The sequence below is a fragment of the Anarhichas minor genome, unplaced genomic scaffold, assembly GCF_050575085.1.
Source record: "Anarhichas minor isolate MPS153535 unplaced genomic scaffold, ASM5057508v1 ptg000010l, whole genome shotgun sequence".
Classification (NCBI taxonomy): Eukaryota; Metazoa; Chordata; class Actinopteri; order Perciformes; family Anarhichadidae; genus Anarhichas; species Anarhichas minor.
Window position 1 is genome coordinate 18,157,463 of NW_027466456.1, and position 10,534 is coordinate 18,167,996.

Below are 10,534 nucleotides of genomic sequence, written 5' to 3' on the forward strand. Positions count from 1 at the left end.
ATCCTCGTGATAGAGTTTAAAATCTCCTCCTGAACTCCCGGAAGAGCAGCTTGATGTGGCATCCAAAGAAAACAAACAAATACTTTAAACATCCACAAAATAAACAAGAGAAAAGCAGTCTTTTAATTGTTTCTGACCTGCTGCTTGAGGATCATGCTTCTGGATTAAGAACATCAAAAAAAAACGTTTGTTTGATGTCTTTGGCACTGTGGAGGAGATGAGAGGATAGTGAGTAAAATGCATTTCATTGAACAGTGGTTTGTGATTAATTTACTAGTTTAAAATGTGTTTTAATGTAAATAAACCGGTGAGGCTCCTAGAGGTCAGCATATGCACAGTTTCAGGTATTTAAAAGCATTTTATCTTGTATTTTATTTGAGCAGAAACACGATATATATTCTATCCACCTGTTGCCCAAACTAAATTGGTCTTACCTTTGCAAGCATGTTGTAGGAAGTGTTGCAAGTCCTCAACACATGGTGGGACGTTACAGATCCAGAGTCAGTGCTGCAGCTGTGAATGCCGACGGCACCACCAGGGAGGCAACAGTGTGATTGCGAGCAGTGAAGTTTTCAGTATTACTGGTGTATCCACCCCCTGCTGTTGTTCTTTTGCGCTAGAGTGCTCACTGACACGAAACTGACCAATCAGACAGACAGAAAGAGGCAGCGAGAACTGACAGGAAGGCAAAGTTTTTACAACAAATGGGATTGTATGTAACCAAAACATATACAAACACATGTGTTTCAGCTTAGTCAAACTGAACACAATTTAAATCCAGGCATGAATAATGTTGGTACGAGTCTGTAATTGTTAATACATTCAAGGAGGGATTTGTGGAAATGTTTTGTATTTAGTTTTTATTGGTGGACCCATTTTCCCTCAACACACATCAGTGAGAGTTCATAAACCCGGACGTGTCCCTGCACAAAACCCTCTGTGTTCCAATGTCATACTACATACTAAGGTCCAAGATATCCTCTCTTCTTGAAAATATCTTGCCATTTCCGACCAGGTTTAATAATTAACTTGGTCAAAGAGAGATGAAGACAGCAATTAAATGAATAGGATCTGGCAAAGCCGTTGAAAAATAAGACATCTTTTATCTGCTGCTGAGCCACAGTCGGAGGTAATCCAAAAGTCTAGCAACACAGATCAACAAAGTCCAGTCGTCTGGAAGTCTCTGGCATCTCCTCCGACTTAATCTACATCACAATGTGATCAAGTGATCTGTTTTGGACTTCGACTGCTTGAAAAAGGATTGCGGTCCTTCCATGAATGCAAAACCCAGCTCAACAAGACATTGATGTTAAAGTGGTCTTTAAGGGACGCCTGACTGTGGTTATTACGGTAATTGTTGGTTGTAGATCTTAACAGCATACGTCACCTTTCAAAAAAAGTTGTTTATGAAAGAGGGCATTAATACAGAAAGGTCTGTGTTCAGGAGTCAGACTTTTATTTGAAAGTTTTGTGTGCTTTCACCCTGTAACTACAATCCACTTCTAACCTAACATGGTTTTTAACCATTATATTTTGGGTTAAAGGTGCCATGTGGAGTTTCAAAAAGTTGTTTACATTCAGCGTTACACAACAAAACTCATTGTGTGAATCCTTGAGGTCTATCAAAGGTGTCAAGTGCATTTCTTTCCTCGGAACACATTTGGAAAGTTGATTTTTAAAGTATTTTAATTCAAGCGTTGTTTCCATCCACGTTTACTAGCATGCGTTGTTTTTCCTCCCGACCTTTGCAGCATATATTGGCATGTCACCATGCACCACCTGTGGATCAGTGGAATAGTGTGACAGTGTTGCTAATGCTGCCAGGCCCAGATCAACGCAAGAGCCTCCTTCTCAACAACAGAGTAATTTATTAACTGATGCCGATTGAATTTCTTAGAAACAAAAACTGACTGCTCATCTTCCTGCATCAACACGGCTCCCGCTCCTACATGGCTAGCATCCACCTGCAACACAAAAGGATGGTCAGAACGGGGAGCAGCCAGCACTGGTGCTGAACACAAAAGAGACGTGACATTAACAAAAGCCTCCTGGCACTCTGTTGACCACACACATTGAGCCTTGGCCTTCAGCAAGTCAGTAAGCGGTGCCACAACAGAAGAAAAGTTCTTACAGAAACAACGGTAATCCCCTACCATCCCAAGGAACCTCAGGAGCTCTGACTGCCCCTGTCCGACCACCCGACCAAGGTAAGTCACCGTTGCATATGAAAAACATATAGTATATGGTCTAACACAAGTTTTGAGAGTATAGTATCAATGCAACTTAGAAATCGACACAACAAACATAAAAAAATACTTTTGTATTTTTCATGTTTGTAGTGTCACTAGAGGCCTTCTGGCAACGATTACAGCCGAATGCAAAATCAATGCATCGGAAAATAGACTTAAATAAATACTGATATGAATCATCATTGTAACATTCCCTGACGAACAATGTTCAGATCTGAAAATCCTCATGTGGGTCGTTTTGGAAAGGCAGTGACAAGCATCTTGATTTATTGTTTAGGTTCTGGACTTTTTGTACAAAGTTAAGATGCTCCTGCAAGACGAAAGTGCTATAAAACAGTATCACCACAAATCACATTGCTACCCCAGATGTACTGTATTGTTCCACAGTTTGCATCTGTAGCAGCTTTATGCACAGCAAAACCCTCAGGAGAATAAACTAAAGACCATCTCGTACGTATGCAACTCTATCGCAGACACAAAATCTGTTGACTGACATATAAGCACCTGGCAAAGTACTCAAAGCCACCTAGTTCCCGATACAGTAGGTGTCTCCAGGACCACATTTTGCCATGATGACACACACAATACCCCCCTACAAAACCTTCCTACAAAACCAGCATCGCTGTCACAGCTGCTAATTAAATATAACATTGACAATTCAATGTAATATTTAATTGAAACCTCAGATCATCCTCCCTTGTCACTTATTTACAAAGTAAGCGTTGTGGGACTGTGAGGCCTCTCAGAGAAAACGAGCTGTCCAGATTGCTTTAATCTGCTCATTCATCTTGACTTGAGAGGATAAACTGATTCAACATCTATCTGCAGCCTCACTCACTGGTAATAAATAAATGAGATTAAGCTATAGCCAAGTATATGTATATTCAAAGTCTGGTGGAAAACCTTCTGATAAATGCATGCATGAAAACAAGCATCGCCTCCCTCTTTACTTCTTTCTGTCTCCCTGTGCCTCTATCACACATGACCTCATATCTGAATCCCAGAACAGTTTTTCCTTTTATCTGATGACTGAAAAAAAGCTTGAATTCTTTTCTGTAAGTGATTTAAGAGCAGCTGAAGCACAAACGTACCTTTCTGCTTTGTAGCCAACATATGTAGGCAATTAAAACATGGAGCGCTACCAAAGGTCTCCTGATAAGGAAGAATCAATTCAGTGTGGCCAATTTAAAAAAAGAAAAGACTACAATCAGATTGGAGGTCATAATGGTGGTTTGGGAAATGGTCTGAATGACGTGCTGGCTCCCTATCATCTTCTGAGAAGCATTTCTTGCAGATCACAGGACAAATGACTCACAGGGCAAATACGTATGTGTGACGCACCAGACAAAAAGAAAAACAATTTCATTTCAGTTGGACTTTCACAGCATGACAGGGATATTTGATTCCGGTTTTTGTCTCGCGATCTCCTGTTGATAAGCGGTGCTCGCCCAGACACCAGCATCTGATTAGAGCACCTGAGGCCAGGCTCTGTGTGCTCCTGGTACACTCACATCGCACCTGGGGAGTCAGCCCTGTCTCTCAAGAGGTCTTTTCCACCCCCCCCCCCCCCCCCCCCAAAAGCATTTCATCGTGCGCTGCAGCAGCCAGACACGGATATGCAGGCGTTGGTTGACACCTGTTAATGGACCCGTTAGTCCATAATGTATTTAGAAAGGGATTTAACAGACTTCTTTGGACGGCTGTGGCTCAGGAGGTAGAGCCACTTAGTCGTTCACTAATTGGAGGATCGGTAGTTAGATCCCAGGTCCTCCAGTCTGCATGTAGAAGGTGTCCTTGGGCACACTAACATCTGGCTTTTGTCTTCACTGGGAAAGGTTACAATCGGTATTCATTCCTCAATTCATCTATTGGCAATTGGAAAAGGAGTCTATAGCTTATTTTTGTGGGTTCTTCCTGCAAAAAAAAAAAACGGTGAAATGTAATCTTACAGCATGTTATGACATGTTCACATGTGTGAACTAAAACAAAGTGACCCGATAAGTTGTCAAACGTAAAAGACAATATAGGTCAGTTGTTCCAAAATGACCCATATCTTTGCTCCAAAGTGGCATTTTGTGACCTTCTACCCCTATAGGTATGTTATGGTCAGGTTAAAGTAACGACACTTTTTTGTTTTTGTTTTGAAGATTGTAAACTCTATCATACTCTCATTACGTGTGTGTAATTGAAAGTCAGCAATTTCACATTGTCATTTGACCCAGTATTGGTGTAAAAAACTTAATTTTTCATTATCGTTTTCATTGTACTGATACTTCAGAATACCCTTATCTGTAGAATATGTAATGAAAATTAGCCTCCAGTGTTAATGGTGTTTATGTAGATTTAGACTAGACAGGTTTTCAGCATGCTATTTTTCCAAAGGGTCAAAAGGAGCCAAGGCAGCATCAGAGCGGTGGATATGGTCCCTCATAAACCATATCATGTGACGGGGAATAGGCTTCATAAAGTGGCTTACTCTCAATCAATTATCCCCCTCACCCCCACTGATCTCACAGCTCCTTAAAGGAGGGAGAGCAGAGCCCTCCACAAGCCGCCTCCATCATTCCCATCAATGAAGGGATAATTGCATCTTTCATATGGTCAAGAGCTTCATCTGTCATCATGAGACACTCAACGTGACGTTTGAATCTGTCAGGCAGGATGGGGAACTTAAAGGAGGGCAGCTAGCAGACCTGGTGTGAAATCGCTGGCTTGTTTGCTGTGCTCGTTTTCCACTTCACATGTGGGTCTGGTTTAATGCAGTGAGCAGCACTCAAAATATCCCGATTAATCTTTTAGGAGATGACACTCAGGGTATGGAGAGGACATGAACTTAATCTGAATTGAAATTATTACCAGATCCATTCTTAGTCCTCCCCTTCATGACTCACCGGTTTGGTGCCACAGAGCAGGATGCACTTCAACATCCCCCCTCTGCCTCAGGATGACACTTTTTACCATGACAACATTGTCAGTGCATCTTCACATCCCACACCTTTGTCCTCTTTTGGATGAGCAACAGAGAAATGTTTAAGGAAAAAAATAGGCTGTAATGGTCAGAGGAAGCATTTACCTTAACGTATTCAGAGGAAATGTCCTTACTTCGTGTTAAATAAGTACCTAAAACTCTCACTCCAACTGCATCACATACCCCTGATTTAGTAGATAAATGTATATTTGTACAATCTAATCTGCAAGGTATACATGAGGGGAGCACAATTTAAGAAACACGGTATACCCCTGTCAGATAACTTATCAACAGAAACTGAATTATTAAAATATTATGAGCTTTAACAAGGTAAAATGTACTTAGGTAATAAACAATGAGATTAAGATTAATAGTCCTAATCACACAGAAGCACTGTGAGGATGAATCTGCAAAGTTATAGGATTCATCCTCTTGTGACCTTGACTAATTGAAAAACATGTTGTGTCAATCAATCCAGTAGTTGCTGAGAACCAAAACGGTGGAGCGACCAAGCGATCAACATTTTTATTGCATTTTTAACTCTGCGTATACAATTGTGTGTGCACTAAATCTGGAGTTCTCCAACAGTTCAGCTCAGCTCCTGAATTCCTGTGACTTTCTTCTTCTGTCTTTTCTTTTTTCTGTTTCTTCAGCCACCATGCAGTTACGTGGAGGTGATGGAACAAAAGGAGAGGATGTGCAGCGTTTTTGATTTCTTGTTTTAGCAGCTTTAGTTGTTCACAAGCTACGCCAAGCATGTTGCTAATTCTAGCCTTGTCCGCCACCGTCTTATTACCCTCTCCTCTGTGCATTGCCACCATATGTTGGGCTGCTAATATTGAAAATATGAATTACCAAAATAAGAGCTTGTAATGTTATTAGTCATCCAACGATTTCAAGTCTTTGATTGTGTCACAAAGCAATTTAATGCGTTAAACTTGGTGACCTTTAGTGACCCACAGACAACAGCCATTGTAGCCGTCTGCAGTACTGTAACATCAGTGGATGTTTGACTAATGAAGTTTGAATGTCTTTAGGTCGAGCTGTTTCCATCAGACTGTCTTACACTGCATACTAACAGTTTCTCTTTCAGTATGTCCTTTGCTCCATTCCTTGTTGATTACGAGCAGCAAATGTAAACGTTTTCATGAAATGGCAACAGTTGTAAAATGCTGCAATGTTTTTAAGGCAGCAGAGACTCACTCATCTCATGCAGCCTCCTCCACCCAAACCTCTCCACATAAGGACCTAGACAACAGGTCTTTTTATGGTAACTGATAACTTTGAGGAGTCTGGCATGACGGTATAAACACCGTCTGGCAGCCTAATAAAAGGCTGCTTCACTCGGGGATTACCGTAAAGTCTGCTTTCATTATGCGCCCTCAGCTGACAATTAGCATATCGAACGCAAACAAAGAAGTAGACTTTTCCAGCGTCAGCTTAAATGACCCGTAGCAAAAAACTCACAGTGCCGGTGCAGAGGAAGAACGAAAGCTACTGCGGCGATTGTTTATCGGCCTCGTCAGTGAGTCAGTCATTGCGGGCTTTAATGAGCTGTGATGAGGCTACGTGTGGAACAGCATGCAGGTTCGGAACCGCTGTCGCAGGGCAGCCGCATTCACATTTTTGATCTGACGTCGGGACAATGCGATGATGGATGAGTCACTGAGTTGTGGATGCGTTTCTCTGCGTGCTTCAGTCTGTGTCATGTTTATGTGCTTGGCCTTTTCTGTGTATTGTTGTAGCTATGGAGGGAGTTTAAGTGCTCTGCAGAGTGTTTTGTCTCCTAGTAGTCCCGAACACCTGGCTTAATAGGAGCCACTCTGACCCTGTGACTAACGATGTGACACTGATGGATACATGCACACAAGGCCACGCTTTTCCTTTTTTGACTTGGTGCTTACTTTAAAATGCATGTCAACCCTAGTAAAGTCAATCTGCGGTTGTTTTACAGCTGTTTACAGCTCATTCATCTTTAAAAATGACAAACCAGATGATTAATAACATATTACTGCAACCTTCTTGCTACTGCAGAAATAGGTTGATTAAGAAAAAGACATCAGTAGAGTTTAAAATAATGTTGAACTTTCTTCCCTGTTTTGTGATGTTTCTCACGTCCACTTAACCTGGTTTGCAAATCCTCTGCCTTTTTATTGACGACAGACGGGCCTGCACTTGACACCTACAATCTGTTTTACAATGTGTTCAACAAAGCCCCACTTCAGCACCAAAATGACTCCTGAAACCACTCACACATGTACCCGGAATAGTGCTTTTCCACTTTTCATCAGTAATTGAAATGTCAAGATTACCACTCGAGGAAGCTAATTTAAAACGAGAACAATTCTTCCAGTCTCCCACATCAACCCTTGACTCCAAGTGGAAAGATGTAGGCCAACAATATTTGAAAGACCACAACTCATTTCCCAGCTTTGATGATCTACATCATTTTAGGTGCATCATTTTATACAGAAAATATTTCCCTCATGCTTGAGAAAATGTGTTAAACTTGGACCTCCCTGCTCAAAAGGGGCTAATAATAAGCTTAGAAAAGCATTCAACTCAGAAAATCAAATCACATTGGGAGAAGGATAGATATAGATATAGAGGTGATTGTTGAGAGGGAGCTTTGAAATGGCTCAATTCCACCTCATCTTGTGCTAGCCTAGCATTCTTTCAAATATAAAGTTTTACATACTGAATTCACTTCAGTAAATCTAGTCGAGCTTTACCCAGGCTTAGATCCACTTATGTTTTCGTCATGCTCTGCTCTTCAAAATTATTGGTCTTTGGCTTTCAACAACATTTCAGATGTAAACATATGCAAATACCGTCTTTGCAGTACCAAATAATTTGCTCTTATCCTTTGAAGCTAAACAAAGTGATATTATTGCATTCGCAACTCTTCTGGCGGTGGTTATTTATTTATTTGTTTATTAATTTCTGTTTCATGTCTGATGCTGTTGCCTATGAGACCTCATCAATGTAAATTAGTAAACTTGCTATGAACAGATGAGACAAAGATTTTTTTAATTTCCGATACTTTTGCTTTTCTTGATATCGTGAAACATGGAGGTACTTTTTCAATACTGTATTTGTACCTATATCTCGCAGTAATAAAAATACTGGTCCCAGAACTACTGTTCTGTTGTTTTTTTTTGTATCACACATAAAGATACTCCCACAAGAAAACAAAATGTGTAGGTGGTTTAAAAACTGCCATGATGATAAAGTCATGATCGGATTAGTATTTTTACATTTATTTTATTGCACAAATCAAGCTCTGCTCGTTAGAATCTCCAGTCAGCTTGACCTTACGGTTGATTATTACAGATTGACCACAGGCCCCTCGAGAGACGATCTTTAAGACTGTAAGTCTGCTGGAGTAACTGTAAATGTTTCCGGGTGCCATCATTTTATTGCCGTTGTGCTGGAGAAGGGTCTGTATAATAACAAATGTCAGGGTGCCATATGGCAGGACATAAAGGGGAACCTGTGCTTATTGTAATAATGTGCTTTTGGTAATGGCTTACCTCCCCAATGGGATTTCTGCTCCCTGGGTTGTGATGTGTGCTGTCACATGCTGGCCAGAATTATAATACTGCAAGAATATTGTCTTAGGAAGGCAGTGTTGCTGAAAATGTAAAAGAATAAAGATGGACCTTATTTTAATCTCCACCAGCAGGGTAGTGCGATTGGTCAACTCTGTTCCGGTGGGACGTGGCAGGGAACACTATCTTAATCATTCAAGAAATCCAGATAATAGTGTCAAACACGGTCTATATTCTATGTTAATTCAGTATATTAGGATCGTCAATATACCTATGCTCCAGAAAATAGCCTTTTGAACATCTTCGTTTTGGTGTTACGTAAAAATTCAATGTCAACATAACTTTATAAAAAGTTACTCTTCCAGTGTCAAAATGTGTTCAGAATCATGCACGCAACGAAAACCAATTTGGTGCAATTTAGGATGGACAAAATGTCTTATGTTTTAAGAAAATGTTGTCGACCCCAATAAATTATTCAAGCACTCCCTGGTCAGTCAGACACATGTACTTCTCTCTCCACAAAATTGATTTAAGATCAGACTGGCTGTGCAACAGTTACATCCTTCAAAGGCAATTCAATACAGAATCACATGGCAGAAACCTGCAGCTGCACTGCTTCAGAGGTGAAAGATGTAAACAAATCAATCATCGGTTAAAAAGCACTAATACAACAACTAAAAGGCAATACTCAATAACAAAGAAAGCCGTGCATTTGAAATGTACTTCATCAAAAGCAAACTAGTAGTAGTGATACAATACATAAATGACAACATTTTAAAGTATTTGATATAAGGAGTGACTTCTGGAAGGTTGAATACTAAATACAAGGATACATATTTGGCCACTAGGGGGACCATAAAAATGTCCATAACAAGCTGACAGATTATCGCCCTATTAAATTGTTATGGCTAATGTGTCAAGAAACATTTGCTTTTCACACACACACACACAAGATGCAGAGCAACATTTGGCATTCATTTGAACCCATATTTTGTCCATACTTTGCACAGCAGCATTCTTGCGATATCACAAGATTACGCAAGAATTGCAGAATCACAAGATCACACAAAAATCCATCTTGTCAGGCTCCAAGTAATGTGTTGAAGAGAGCTAACGGACTACATCTGCACGCATGGGTCAAACAAACACAGGACTTTTAACCATGAGGCCGGTGATCGTGTCCCAAAGTGTTGTTGAGTTATTTAGAAGTTACTTTTGTTATGTTTCTAACGTGTTTTCCAGTACTTACGTTACATTCTTTACTTTTTATTTAGTTTAGGTACTCAGGTACTTATTTTAAGCCCAACTAAAATGTTTTCCCTAAACCTCTCTAAGTGGTTTTGATGCAAAGACCAAACCGGCCGTTTCAAGCTAACGATGTGGCGTGAAATGGCCAAAATGCGTCGTGGAAAGCCTAAAACTTACCATGACAAGTGGAATCTCCTAAAATGTTGTGCTATTTATACGCCTTCCCATGAAATCAGGCTGCTGCACGACATTGCTGATTTAAGAAAGAAAATTGAGAACACCCATAATAGATTTGTGTGCATGTGCGTGCGTGCGTGCGGTTTTGACCTACTGTATAGAGTACTAAGTGGACTGTGCTGTATGTCCTTGAGGGAGGACTGACCCACTAGCACAGTGAACACTTGATCCCAGAGAGTCAGCAGCACAGAGCAGCAATGGGAACCAACAGCAACTGTAATCTTCTAGCTCAGTTTATTAAAGATAAACCCAACTAGCCATCTCTTCTGTCTCTAACATTA